Raw genomic sequence first — 13,909 nt, 5'->3', positions numbered from 1 at the left:
CAACACTCAACAGACGTCTGGGGACCGAGGAGACCAGTTTCTCAAGTTTAGAAACAGGAATGCTCTCCCATTCTTGTCTAATACAGGCCTCTAACTGTTCAATCGTCTTGGGCCTTTTTTGTTGCACCTTCCTCTTTATGATGCGCCAAATTTTCTCTATAGGTGAAAGATCTGGACTGCAGACTGGCCATTTCAGTACCCGGATCCTCCTCCTACGCAACCATGATGTTGTGATTGATGAAGAATGTGGTCTGGCATTATCTTGTTGAAAAATGCAGGGTCTTCCCTGAAAGAGATGAAGTCTGGATGGGAGCATATGTTGTTCTAGAACCTGAATATATTTTTCTGCATTGATGGTGCCTTTCCAGACATGCAAGCTGCCCATGCCACACGTACTCATGCAACCCCATACCATCAGAGATGCAGGCTTCTGAACTGAGCGTTGATAACAACTTGGGTTGTCCTTGTCCTCTTTGGTCCGGATGACATGGCGACCCAGATTTCCAAAAAGAATTTCGAATCGTGACTCGTCTGACCACAGAACAGTCTTCCATTTTGCCACACTCCATTTTAAATGATCCCTGGCCCAGTGAAAACGCCTGAGCTTGTGGATCTTGCTTAGAAATGGCTTCTTCTTTGCACTGTAGAGTTTCAGCTGGCAACGGCGGATGGCACGGTGGATTGTGTTCACTGACAACGGTTTCTGGAAGTATTCCTGAGCCCATTCTGTGATTTCCTTTACAGTAGCATTCCTGTTTGTGGTGCAGTGTCGTTTAAGGGCCCGGAGATCACGGGCATCCAGGATGGTTTTACGGCCTTGACCCTTACGCACAGAGATTGTTCCAGATTCTCTGAATCTTCGCATGATGTTATGCACAGTTGATGATGATGGATGCAAAGTCTTTGCAATTTTTCGCTGGGTAACACCTTTCTGATATTGCTCCACTATCTTTCTGCGCAACATTGTGGGAATTGGTGATCCTCTACCCATCTTGGCTTCTGAGAGACACTGCCACTCTGAGAAGCTCTTTTTATACCCAATCATGTTGCCAATTGACCTAATTAGTGTTAATTGGTCTTCCAGCTCTTCGTTATGCTCAAATTTACTTTTTCCAGCCTCTTATTGCTACTTGTCCCAACTTTTTAGGGATTTGTAGACACCGTGAAAATTTGAATCAACGTATTTTTCCTTTAAAATGATACATTTACTTGGATTAAGCGTTTGATCTGTCATCTACGTTCTATTACAAATAAAATATTGACATTTGCCATCTCCACATCATTGCATTCAGTTTTTAGTCACAATCTGTTTAGTGTCCCAACTTTTTGGGAATCCGGTTTGTACTTTCTATGGGTATTCCATTACTTACTGTTCAGCACCCTGTGTGGCATGCTGCTTTAGGTGCCACACTCTTGCCCATGAGCTTGAGTACTGTAAGCCTAATATCTCTATGCTCATTGGTGATATTCATTATGAGGTCTGTTCTTTGTTTATTATTTTATTATTTTATTATTTGTTTTGTTTATTTCATTATAGTCCAAAAGTCAGGTCATGGGTATTAGCCAAGGCTATGCATGCAGATAAATTAATCAAAAGGTTTCATGAAACTCACCCTGATAAACCTGCTTTTTTGTTTGAAGGTGGGGTACTGTGACATACATCTGCCCTCCTGCAGTGAGTCTGGCTACACTATAGCAGCGTCACTTTGCTTCTGTGTACTTCACTTAGATTTTGGATTCTGAACAGATCCCGTTTTTTCCTATTTGGTTTTCATCTTTTTCTGTCTGATTACTCATTTACCCATTTCGGTTTAGGCCCCTGCACATAGAAAAATCAGGGGCTGCTGCCAATTTGTGGGCTACTCTTTAGGTCAGAAGTAGGTAGGGACAGTGGTGCGGGTAGAGTTCAAGGCTGCACTGTTCTCTACCCTTTCATAATAGTACTCTGATGCATTTTGGGCACATAACGGGACGTTTATTAAGGTTCTATCTCAGTTTTCTAATAAAGTTTTACATTTTGAATGAGCAAAATTATGGCCGTCAACGATGTTGGAGATGTCAAGAAGAGCACTATTCATCAGCCACTGTTTGTGTCATGGACGTATCTAAACATACGGACGTCCCAGCGATAGTGGGTGACAGAAGATCTGTGAGACTGGCAACACATGCTTTGATCTGACAGGTTTCCTTGTGGATCAATAGGCGTTTGTGTTGTTTCTGATACTGGCCATGACTCTAACCTCCAGGTGTTGCTATTGTGGTAATTTAACTTTCCTTATTTATAGTTGCATCTCCCACAATGCTGTGCGGTTTATAGCTGCAGTGGCATCTGTGGTCTGCTGGTGTTTGGTTCTCGGGTGAGTTCCTGTTGCTGCCATAGCTACTGGAAAGTTAAGTGTTTCATTTCCCTTTTGCATTTTGTTTTGGTTTACCTGTGTGCTGTTTTTCCCCTGCCCTTTGTTGTAGGCCTGAGGGAGACTCCTGTTCGTCCTTCCTTTCTGGAGAAAAAGGTAGTCTCAGTCCTGTCACTATCGCCAGGGTCTTATAGGGTGAGTTAGGATTTTAGGTACTCCTGCGTATGAGCTCCCATACCTTTGGGGTCTGTTCATACTGATAGCCAGTCAGGACTGTGACTAGGAGGTGTCCTTCTTTCTTCCCTATCTTTCAGGTCTTGTTCCTTGTTCCCTTTCCTTCTTCATCCGGTGTGGTATCTCCCTCCCACACACAGGCGTGACAATTTGCCTTTGGTGGTGGTGTTACAGTGTGGGCAGGTGTGTCTAGTTAATACAGAACTGCCCTACAATTTTTGAAGGGTACAGTGACAAGCCCATAATACTTGAATAACATTATTAATCCAGTCATTGTGCCTTTGCATGAACAACAAAGGCCTCATTTCATCTTCATGGACGACAATGCACCAGGTCATCAATGTTGCATAATTAGGGAATGGCTGCTGACTCGCCGTGTAGAGGCTTGTAACTCTGTACCTCAGAACCTCAATGACCTGAGGGTGGCTCTTCAAGAAAAGTGGGATACCATGCCTCATCACACAGTAAGTCGACTTGTGAACAGCATTAGATGTCGTTGTCAAGCTGTAATTGTCAAGCTGTAATTGATTACAAGTTTTTGAGACATTGACATTTTTTGTTTGGGTTATCCCCACCACTGTTGTTGGTGTTTGTTTCAATAAATTGATTGAGATAAGGAAATCACTAATGCATGCTTCTACTTAAATGCCCTACTTTCATTATATAATATCACTGTAGCATGAACTTTTTATGTTTTCCATAAATTTTACCCAAAAGCCAAAAATCACTAACTTTGATGTACAGGTCTATAACTGCTGACAGACTCCCTTTGATGTACAGGTCTATAAGAAAATTATTGTTTACAGCTCATAGGAATCTAAATTGCAATAACAATTTATAGTAAACTTGGAAGTTGTGATACAAGTGATTTGTAGTACAATCTGCAGAGCTTGTATGCACGTGTGGACATATGTCTACATTTACTGTAGGATAAGTAACCTGAGGTTATGAAAATTACATTGCTATCTTTGCAGACAGCACCACTTGACACTGGCTCCAGCAAATAATGAGTTAGTTATTTGTTTGAGGTGTCATGCAGGTGACACAGAGGCTGAAACAATAGTGATTGGAAATTAAGACGTTGCAGGTTGGGATAGATTTGTCTGATGCCTTCAAAGGTTGCTGTGACTTTGCTGGCACTGAGCATATTGATTTTGCCATTGGCTCGTTAGTGGAACATGCTGGGAGCTGAAAGCATCTCTAGCCGTGCAGAGCACATCTGTGTCAGAGCTGAGGGCAAGGAATATAAGATATCAGGCACCTTAATTATGTACTGCTTAGTATGCAGATGCATGGATACAGGTAGAAGCAAATATTTCTTAATACTTTAAAATACATTACTGATAAAATATGCTAATAAGAGGCACATTTCTAAATGTATTTTACAACAAATTTATGGCATAAAAAAGAAAAATATGGCATTCAGACCAAACACCATAGTTATTAAACTCCTGCACCACTTTTTCCAAAAATATGATGGAAAAAGTGTGTGAGGTTGCCTCCCACTCTTAGGGCTGGATCCATGTTTATGTGGGCCCTTTACCCATAGACTTAAATTGGGCCTCTTTATGCCTCACCTTCTTTTATCCACCGTGTATGCTTTACACCAATAATGAATGGTACCAGTGACGTTTTTGTAATAGTTTTTGCTGCAATTTTTTTTTTATGATCTAAATATGCATGTTATGGATAAAAGAATTGGGATACACCTCCTTAAACATTGAATTCAGGTGTTTAATTCCGATATACTGTATAAAATAAAGCACCTAGCCATGCAGTCTGCCTTTACATACATTTGTGAAAGAATCTGTCCAGATTTTCCACAATTAACTATTACTATTGAAAAATGGAAGGGTTTAGGAACCATAGCAACTCTGCCACAATATCTCAGACCACGTAAAGTTACAGAGAGGGTTTACCAAGTACCTATGCGCATAGTGCATAAAATTTCACAGCACTCTGCCGACTCAATAACTGTAGAATTTAAAACCTCCTCTAACATTAACATCAGCACAAAAACTGTGCATTGTTGGCTAGATGGCATGGATTTCCATGGCTGAGCATACGCATGCAAGTCTTACATCACCAAGCTCAATGCCAAGCGTCAGGTGGACAGATGGTTAAATGGGCGGACCCGTCAGTCAGAACGTGCAGGTGTGTGCACATGTTCAGTTCCACCATGTTGCTGAAACTCTGCCTCCTGCTAAAACGACCCATATCAGATGCTGGTGCTGGATGTTGTGGTGTGCTGACGAAGCTTTTATACATTTTGGCCATGCTAACCCTTCCTTCTGAGGTGCTGGCGGTGCCCCAGCTACGTTGGCAACTTATCTGCCTTCGCTTTGTGCTTCCACTGAGCCCCTGCTGTCAGGTGAAAATGCCATTAGTAGCCCATGTACCAGCATGCACTTGTACTCGCACATCTTATAATCACACTCCAGTGACAGAAGTAAGGACTGCACGTTGTCCTTGTAGCGGAGATCCAGCAGAGTGGCCACCCAATAATCAGCACTGGTTAGAATGAACACTGGTTGGAATGCAGTACCTGCGGGCTGCGGTCATTGCGCAGGGACTGCAGCATGTAGTTGCTCATGTGTGCCAGGCTGCCCAGAGGCAATGACAAGCTGTCCTCGGTGGGAGGTGTATAGTCTGTGTCCTCTGTATCCCCTCAGCCACGCTCCAGTGATGCCCGCAAACTGATTTGGGTGTCACCCTGCTGTGAACGCGGATCCTCCTCATCATTCTCCTCCTCATTCTCCTCCTCCTCATCATCATCATCATCCAAAACTGTTATGTACCAGGACAGTTATGTACCTGTTGGCGCAGAAACCCACCCGCAGAGCCACCTGTGAACTAATGGCCTGATAACCGTGGGAATGATCCCTCTTGCTCCTGTGCCACATCCTCATCCATCATTGCCTGAAGTGTTTTTTCAAGGAAACAAAGTGGGATATTAACACTGAGGATGGCGTCAACAGCGTAACATGGCACACATGTCCTTAATGGAGGCCCACTCGTTACTGGTAAAGTGATGCTGTTCCACAGTGCGAAACTCCTCTATTGCTTGCTGCTGCTTGCATATTCTCTCTACCATGTGCAAGGTGGAATTCCACCTTGTGGGTATGTCACATATGAGGCGGTGAGTGGGAAGGCCCAAGTTACATACAGGCGAACAGCAGCAGGGTGAGAATGTCAGAATTGTGTACAGATGGCCCTCACTTTCTGTAGCAGTTCTGACATATCGGGTAATTTTTCAGGAACCTTTGCACTACCAAGTTCGGCATATAGGCCAGGACAGGGATGTGCAACAGTCTAGGCCCAGAACTGCTAAGAGAGTTTGTCCATTGTCGCACACCACCAGGCCAGGCTTGAGGCTCTGCGGCACCAACCACTCATCGGTCTGTTCTTCTATGCACGATCACAGCTCCTGCGCAGTGTGGGGTCTTTCCCTAAACATATGAGCTTAAGAACAGCCTGCTGTTGTGTACCCCTGGCTGTGCTGAAGTTGATGTTGAAAGTTTTGTACTGACATGATAAGGAGGCGGTAGAGGAGGAACTGGAGGAGGAAGTGGAGTAGAAGGCAACAGGAGGCACCACGAAATGTCCAGTAATCCTTGGTGGCACTAGGACGTGTGCTAAACCGCTTTCCGCCTCAGGCCCAGCCACCACTACATTTACCCAGTGGGTAGTTAGGGAGATATAATGTCCCTGCTGTGCTTACTGGTCCACGTATCGGTGGTTATGTGGACCTTGCCACTAATGGTGTTGCGCAGCGCACACCAGATTTTTTTTTCTGCCACTTGTTTTTGCAGGGCAGGTATGGCCGGCCTGGAAAAGTCTCCACCAGATGGAATAGCAGCATTTCAAAGGCATTTAGGGCCAGGGCTTGCAGGTGGGTACGGGGTACTTCCTCTTTCTCAGTGTTTGTTGACACTGGTGGTGGTGCTGGTGTTGCTGTCATATCCTCAGTGGTGCCAGATGGTCCTGTCACTCCAGAGGGGGAGGAAGTGGCTGAGACCACAGCAGAAATGGGAGCAGGAGAAGCCTTATATTTTTTCGTGGTTCTTCAGGTGTCTAGTCCACTGCAGCTTGTGCTTTGCAGTTAGATGCCAGATCATGTAGGTGGTACTCAGGTTTTGAACATTTATGCCTCGCTTTAGGCTCTGACTACACAGCTCTTCCACTTCTGGGGCAGGGCAAGGTGGATGGCCCATTGAAACCCCACCATCAGAGTCATAAACAAGAATAAGTGACTATTGTATGACTTAAGGCTCAGACTGCTTAGCCGATGTGCAAGGAGTTGAGATGGAAGATGGATGCCCGTTGGCCGCCGGTGCCAACTCTGTGCTTTTAGAAGTCGACTGTGAACATTTATGCCTCGCTTTAGGCTCTGACTACACAGCGTGCAAACCACCCATGTCCTTTTGTGAGCAGCACACTGTCTGAAGAACTGTCGTCACGCCACGGAAGTCCTTTGCGCTGGCTTTGGTGTGCTATGTCCCTTGACATGTTGGGCAGTAGCAGGCATACTGGCTGGGGGCCAGCTGCTCTGCTTTTGCAACCTGTTCCCTCTTTTGCTGACACTGAGTGATCCCCACCTCTTTCTCTGTACTGCACACGTCACTTGCATGACCTGGATGGCATATGCAGTATAGGACCTCAACATCCTCCACATCATCTTCAACCCACTCCTCATCCCTGCCATACTGTAGAAAGCCGCAGCAGTTGACAACTGTGTTTAATCATGAGAGATTTGCTGTGTCATCCTCAAACATAAGTGGTTGGGCATCAGTGCACTCAATCTCTTCCACTTCTGAGGCAGGGCAAGGTGGATGGCCCATGGAAACCCCACCATCAGAGTCATAAACAAGAATAAGTGACTACTGTATGACATAAGGCTCAGACTGCTTAGCCGATGTGCAAGGAGTTGAGGTGGAAGATGGATGCCCGTTGGCCGCCGGTGCCAACTCTGTGCTTTTAGAAGTCGACTGGGTGGAAGACAATTTGAAGGTATTGGAGACACTGTCATCCATCCAATCTACTACCACCTCTACTAATTCTGGCTTCACCATTCTTAAAGCGGTATTTGGGCCTGCAAAATGACTGAAGAATGCCCTGTCGCCTGCATGCACCAGAGGAAGGTGTTTCATTTGGGCATGTAGATGGCACAGGTCGACAACGTCCTCTCCCTGCAGCAGGAGCTCCAACACCACTAACGTCCATGGCCATGTCCCTTATTTGATGCTTTCAGACAAACAATTGTATTTTCATGTCACAAGGGCAAAGAAAGAATTTTGCACCCCAAAAAATAGCTATGTGTCAGAGACACAATTAACTTAAGGATTAACTATTGTATTTCCGTGTCTCAACGGCAAGGAAAGGGTTTAGTGGTCCCAAAAATAGCTACCGTATGTGTCAACGACATAATTAACTGACAGATTTACTATTGTATTTCCATTTCACGGGACAATTGAAGGGTTTTGCACCCCCCAAAAAAAGCTGTGTGTCAGCAACACAGTTACAGTAACTGATGGATTAACTATTGTATTTCTGTGTCACTGGGGCAAAGGAGTAGTATTGCACTGACCAAAAATTAGTACAGGTCACCCTCAGACTGGACAGCACGATTAAGTATCGTATTTCTGTGTCACTGGTGCAAAGGTGTTGTATTGCACCGATCAATAATGCTTACACTCTCCCTTCTTGCTGCAGCTTCCTTTCCTTATACTAGTCAGAGGAGAATGGCTGGCGCGCCATGTGATCGGGCATTTATGCATGCAGGGTCACATGCTGCACTGGCCAATACAAGTCATGCCTGGTAATACTAGGCATGACTGTGATAGCTTCCAAGTGCCCACAGCTTAAATGCTTGTTGATTTGCTGCGTTGCAGCCTTTCAACAAGCTTTATTTTAACTACGAGCAACAAAAACAAACACAAACTTTGGTGCCAAAGTCCGTGTTCGGGATCAGTACCCAAACACCGTAATGTTCGATATGGATCTGAACATTGCAGTCCAGGTTAACTCATCACTATTCCTCACATTCCATGGTAACGCATCATTTTTTTTCTAAAATGGCTGCTGCACATGTTAGAAAGAGGAAGTAAGAAGCCCTGGAATGAAGGATCGCCCATAATGCCGCGCAACCAGCCATTCAGCAGATAGCCAGCCCCTGTGATGTCACAGTTCTATAAAAAGTCTCCCACTGCCCGTTCTCCACAAATTTCCATTGAACTTAGTGCAGGGAGAGAAGTTACAGGCACCAGGGACAGTGATTAGGAAACAATTTATTTGCAAAATATTCTTTTTTCCATAAGTAAATCCGTTAATCCTTAATTGTGTAATTGGGGTGAAATTGTGGTCTGATACTACATATTTTAGGGTTTTTATGTTATTTTACACATAAGGAAATCTGTTAAACCTTGATTCTGTATATGGGGTGAAATTGCGGTCTGATACTACAAATTTTAGGGTGTTTACTTTCTTATATATATAAATACATCAATTCATCCTTGATTCTGGGGTGAAATTGTGGCCTGATACTACAGAATTCAGGGTGGTCATGTTCTTTTTTATATTATTATATACGTTAATCCCTAATTGTGTAATTGGGGTGAAATTGCGGCCTGATATTAAACATTTTAGGTTGTTTGGTTTCTTTTTTCCATAAGTAAATCCGTTAATGATACTACACATTTAAGGGTGTTTTATGTTGTTTTTCACATGATTCAAGTCTTTTATTCCTAATTGTGCATTTGGGGTATAATTGTGGCCTAATACTACAGATTTTAGGGCGTTTAAGTTATTTTATACATAAGGAAATCTGTTAATCCTTAATTGTGTAATTGGGGTGAAATTGCAGTCTGATACTACACATTTTAGGGTGTTTAGGTTTCATTTTCTTATAAATAAGTACATCCATTCATCCTTGTTTCAGGGGTGAAATTGCATGGCGTTTACATTCTATTTCACATAATTCAGTTATTTAATCCCTAATTATGGAATTGGGGTGGCATTGGGGTGAAAAGTACATCCTTGTTTCGGGGGTGAAATTGTGTCCTGACACTACTGCTATTTTACACTTACAGTTAATGTTACAATACAGTATGTCCGACAGACAGGTGCTTCTAAGAGAACAGGCAGTGGCAAAAATGTTTCTGGAGATGGCAGAAGTAGCAGCAGAAGAAAAGGGTGTGGTGGCAGCAGCCGTAGCGACAGGCCAGAGCTGCCAGTGTCATCCAGCAGTCGTGTTTTGAGCAGCAACCCAGCTGTCCTTAACTTGATCTTCAACATCATATTATCTCAAGTGTCATCAGACACCCCCATCCAGGAGTCGTGGGTTCCTCTGACACCACGCTCAATTGGCATGGCCCGGGAACAAGCTCTGTGCCCCCACCTTTCCCTGAACCTGCCTCTTTCATTTTCTGTTCCTTCAGCTTGGGAAGGATTGTAAGCTGTCGGCTGGGATCCACTTTTCAGCGAGGACAAGCTTATAAATGACAGTGAGCATCTACTGCCCAGCCAAGATGTGGAGGAGAGATCCGCTGCCTCCACTGTCTGGTGAGTGGGCAAGTAGCAACAATGAGAGTCGCGTTGGAGCAGGTGTTGCAAGTAGTCAGGCACACGGCCCTGAGACTGGTGAGGGTGAGATCAGTGATGTGCAGACAGTATGGACAATGATGTAGCCGATCGCACAGGAGAGCCGGGTGAAGAGGGGGCTTCATTCATTATCAGGTGATGATGGTGGCAGCTTGTGAATGAGGAAGCAGCTGAGCAGGGTGCAAGCATGGCCGTGAGTCAGCAGGGTGGCAGCAGTGTGAAGTCTGGATCCAAACTTGCTGTCACGGATGATATTGTAGATAGCTGGAAGTTATGGATAAACATCCGACTGGCTTGATCCCAAACTAAGGAGCATAAAGGTGACCCTCTGTAAAACCCTAAGAGCTCACCCTGACTGCTAAGCACATACAAAGGTCTCAGAGGTAGACAATTGCATGCCCTCGTACCTAGACTGTGTGACACCTGAAAACCCTATAATAGTGAGGGGACACAACCACCGGCTCCCTGCACTTAATACGGAGGGAGTCAGGGTCACCTAGAATCAAGCCAGCAAAGAAACACAATACAAGAAAGGACTTATCTGAACAAGCAGTAACAGAAGTCTCCAGCAGTGATCACTTCAATCCATGAAGTAGTATAAACTGCAAAGTGAGTCAGTATGGGAGGGAATATAAAGGGAGGCAATTAGTGTGACTAGGTGACAGCTGGGAGAAGGAAAAGAGATGACAAAGCGAAACCAAAACAAAGAACATCATGCAAGAGGTACAGAAGAACGTCTGACAGACCTTCTCAGAGAGCTGGCGGTGACAGTACCCCTCCCTCTAAGAGTAGACTCCGGACACCCAGAGCCCACCTTCTCAGGATGGGACCTATGGAAAGCTCTGATGAGATGAGTGGCCTTAATGTCCGCCACTGGGACCCACATCCTCTCCTCAGGACCATAACCCTCCCAATAAACGAGGTGCTGGAGAGAACCGCGGATAATGAGAGAATCCACTATCCTAGAGACCTGAAATTCAAGATTACCGTCAACAACAATCGGAGGAGGAGGCAAAGAGGAGGGTACAGTGGGTTGGACATAAGGTTTTAATAGGGACCTGTGAAAAACATTATGGATCTTCCAAGTCTGAGGAAGATCAAGACGGAAGGCAACGGGATTGATGACGGACAAGATCTTGTAAGGCCCAATAAACTTAGGACCCAACTTCCAGGAGGGAACCTTCAGTTTGATATTCTTTGTAGACAACCACACCAGATCACCCACATTCAGGTCCAGACCAGGCACATGTCTCTTATCCGCCACACGCTTATATCTCTCACTCATCCTCTTCAGATTACCCTGAATCTTTTGCCAAATAAATGACAAAGACGAGGAAAATCTCTCCTCATCAGGTAAACCAGAAGACCCCTCTCCAGAGAATGTCCCAAACTGCGGATGAAACCCATATGCACCAACAAATGCTGACTTATCAGAGGACTCCTGGCGACGGTTATTTAAAGCAAACTCAGCAAGGGAGAAAAAAGAACACCAATCCTCCTGATTCTCTGCCACAAAACAGCACAGATATATCTCCAGATTCAGATTGACGCGTTCGGCCTGACCATTCGACTGCGGCTGAAAAGCAGAAGAGAATGACAACCGAACCCCCAAGCGAGAACAGAAGGCCTTCCGGGATCTGGAAACAAATTGCGTGCCCCTATCAGAAACGATGTCTGAAGGAATGCCATGCAATTTGACAATGTGATCAACAAATGCTTGCGCCAGCGTCTTAGCATTGGGTGACCCAGGAAAGGTAATGAAATGTGCCATTTTGCTAAAATGGTCCACTACTACCAGAATCACAGTCTTCCCCAAGGAACGAGGCAGGTCCGTAATGAAGTCCATGGACAGATGCATCCAAAGACTGGAAAGAATGGGTAATGGGAGGCGAGAACCCGATGGCCGTGAATGAGGGACCTTGGCACAAGCGCAGGTCTCGCAGGCTGCCACAAAACCCTTAAACCGTCTTACCAAGAGCCGGCCACCAGAATCTCCAAGCAATGAGATCCACTGTGGCTATACTCCCCGGGTGCCCAGCAAGGAAAGTATCGTGGTGCTCCTTAAAAACCTTGTGTCGTAAAGCGAGAGGCACAAACAACCTCACAAACAACCTCCCAGCAGGACAAAGATCAGGAGCCTCTGCCTGGGCTGCCTGAACCTCTGCCTCCAAATCAGGATAAAGAGCACAGGCGACCACCCCTTCAGCCAAAATGGGACCCGGGTCTTCAAAGTTCCCCCTTCCTGGAAAACAACGTGGCAGGGCATCAGCCTTCACATTTTTAACCCCAGGGCAGAACGTGACAACAAAATTAAACATAGAAAAGAATAAAGACCATCTGGCCTGTCTCGGGTTCAGACGCTTGGCTGATTCCAAGTAGGCCAGATTCTTATGGTCGGTAAACAAGGTAATAGGGTGTCTGGCTCCCTCTAGCCAATGGCGCCATTCCTCTAAAGCTAATTTGATAGAAAACAACTCCCTATCTCCCACATTGTAATTTCTCTCTGCGGAGGAGAGTTTCCTTGAGAAAAAGGCACACGGTCGCCATTTGGCAGGAGAGGGACCCTGAGATAAGACCGCACCCACACCCACCTCAGAGGCGTCCACCTCAACAATAAAAGGTAGAGAGACATCAGGTTGTACCAAAATGGGAGCTAAAGCAAAACTCTCTTTGATACTAGAAAAGGCCTCAAGCGCATCTACCGGCCAGGAGGAAAAATCTACCCCCTTTTTAGTCATATCAGTGAGTGGCTTAACAACAGAGGAATAATTCTAAATCAACTTTCTGTAATAATTGGCAAAACCCAAAAACCGCATCAGCGCCTTCTGATTCTCAGGAAGCCCCCAATCAAGCACAGCGCAGACCTTCTCAGGGTCCATGCGAAAACCAGAAGCGGAGAGAAGAAAACCAAGAAATTGAATCTCCGTAACACACATTTTTCCAGTTTAGCGTACAATTTATTCACCCGCAGAAGTATCAATACCTGACGTAGGTGGTCCCTATGAGTTTTGATATCAGGAGAAAAAATCTAAATGTCATCTAGATACACCAGTACAAATTTCCCCATTAAATGATAAAAAATGCTGTTCACAAAATGTTGGAAGACGGCTGGAGCATTCATCAAACCAAATGGCATAACTAAATTCTCGAAAGGACCCTCAGGGGTAATGAAGGCCGTCTTCCAAAGGGTCATTTCGAGACTTTGGTTATGCCATTTGGTTTGATGAATGCTCCGGCCGTCTTCCAACATTTTGTGAACAGCATTTTTTATCATTTAATGGGAAAATTTATACTGGTGTATCTAGATGACATTTTGATTTTTTCTCCTGATTTCAAAACTCATAGGGGCCACCTACGTCAGGTCTTGCTCATTCTGCGGGAGAATAAATTGTACGCTAAACTGGAAAAATGTGAAAGACCCTGCATGCGGTCAATCAAGGCTGAAACCGGATCCATGCTTAAGACGGTAATGTCGATTTATAATGTCACAGATGATATTGTAGATAGCTGGTAGTTATGGATAAACATTCGACTGGCTTGATCCCAAACTAAGGAGCATAAAGGTGACCCCTGTAAAACTCTAAGAGCTCACCCTGACTGCTAAGCACATACAAGGGTCTCAGAGGTAGACAATTGCATGCCCTCGCACCTAGACTGTGTGACACCTGAAAACCCTATAATAGTGAGAGGACACGACCACCGGCTCCCTGCACTTAATACGG

The sequence above is a fragment of the Bufo gargarizans genome, chromosome 6 (genome assembly GCF_014858855.1).
Source record: "Bufo gargarizans isolate SCDJY-AF-19 chromosome 6, ASM1485885v1, whole genome shotgun sequence".
NCBI lineage: Eukaryota > Metazoa > Chordata > Amphibia > Anura > Bufonidae > Bufo > Bufo gargarizans.
Note: the sequence above shows the minus strand (reverse complement) of the source record.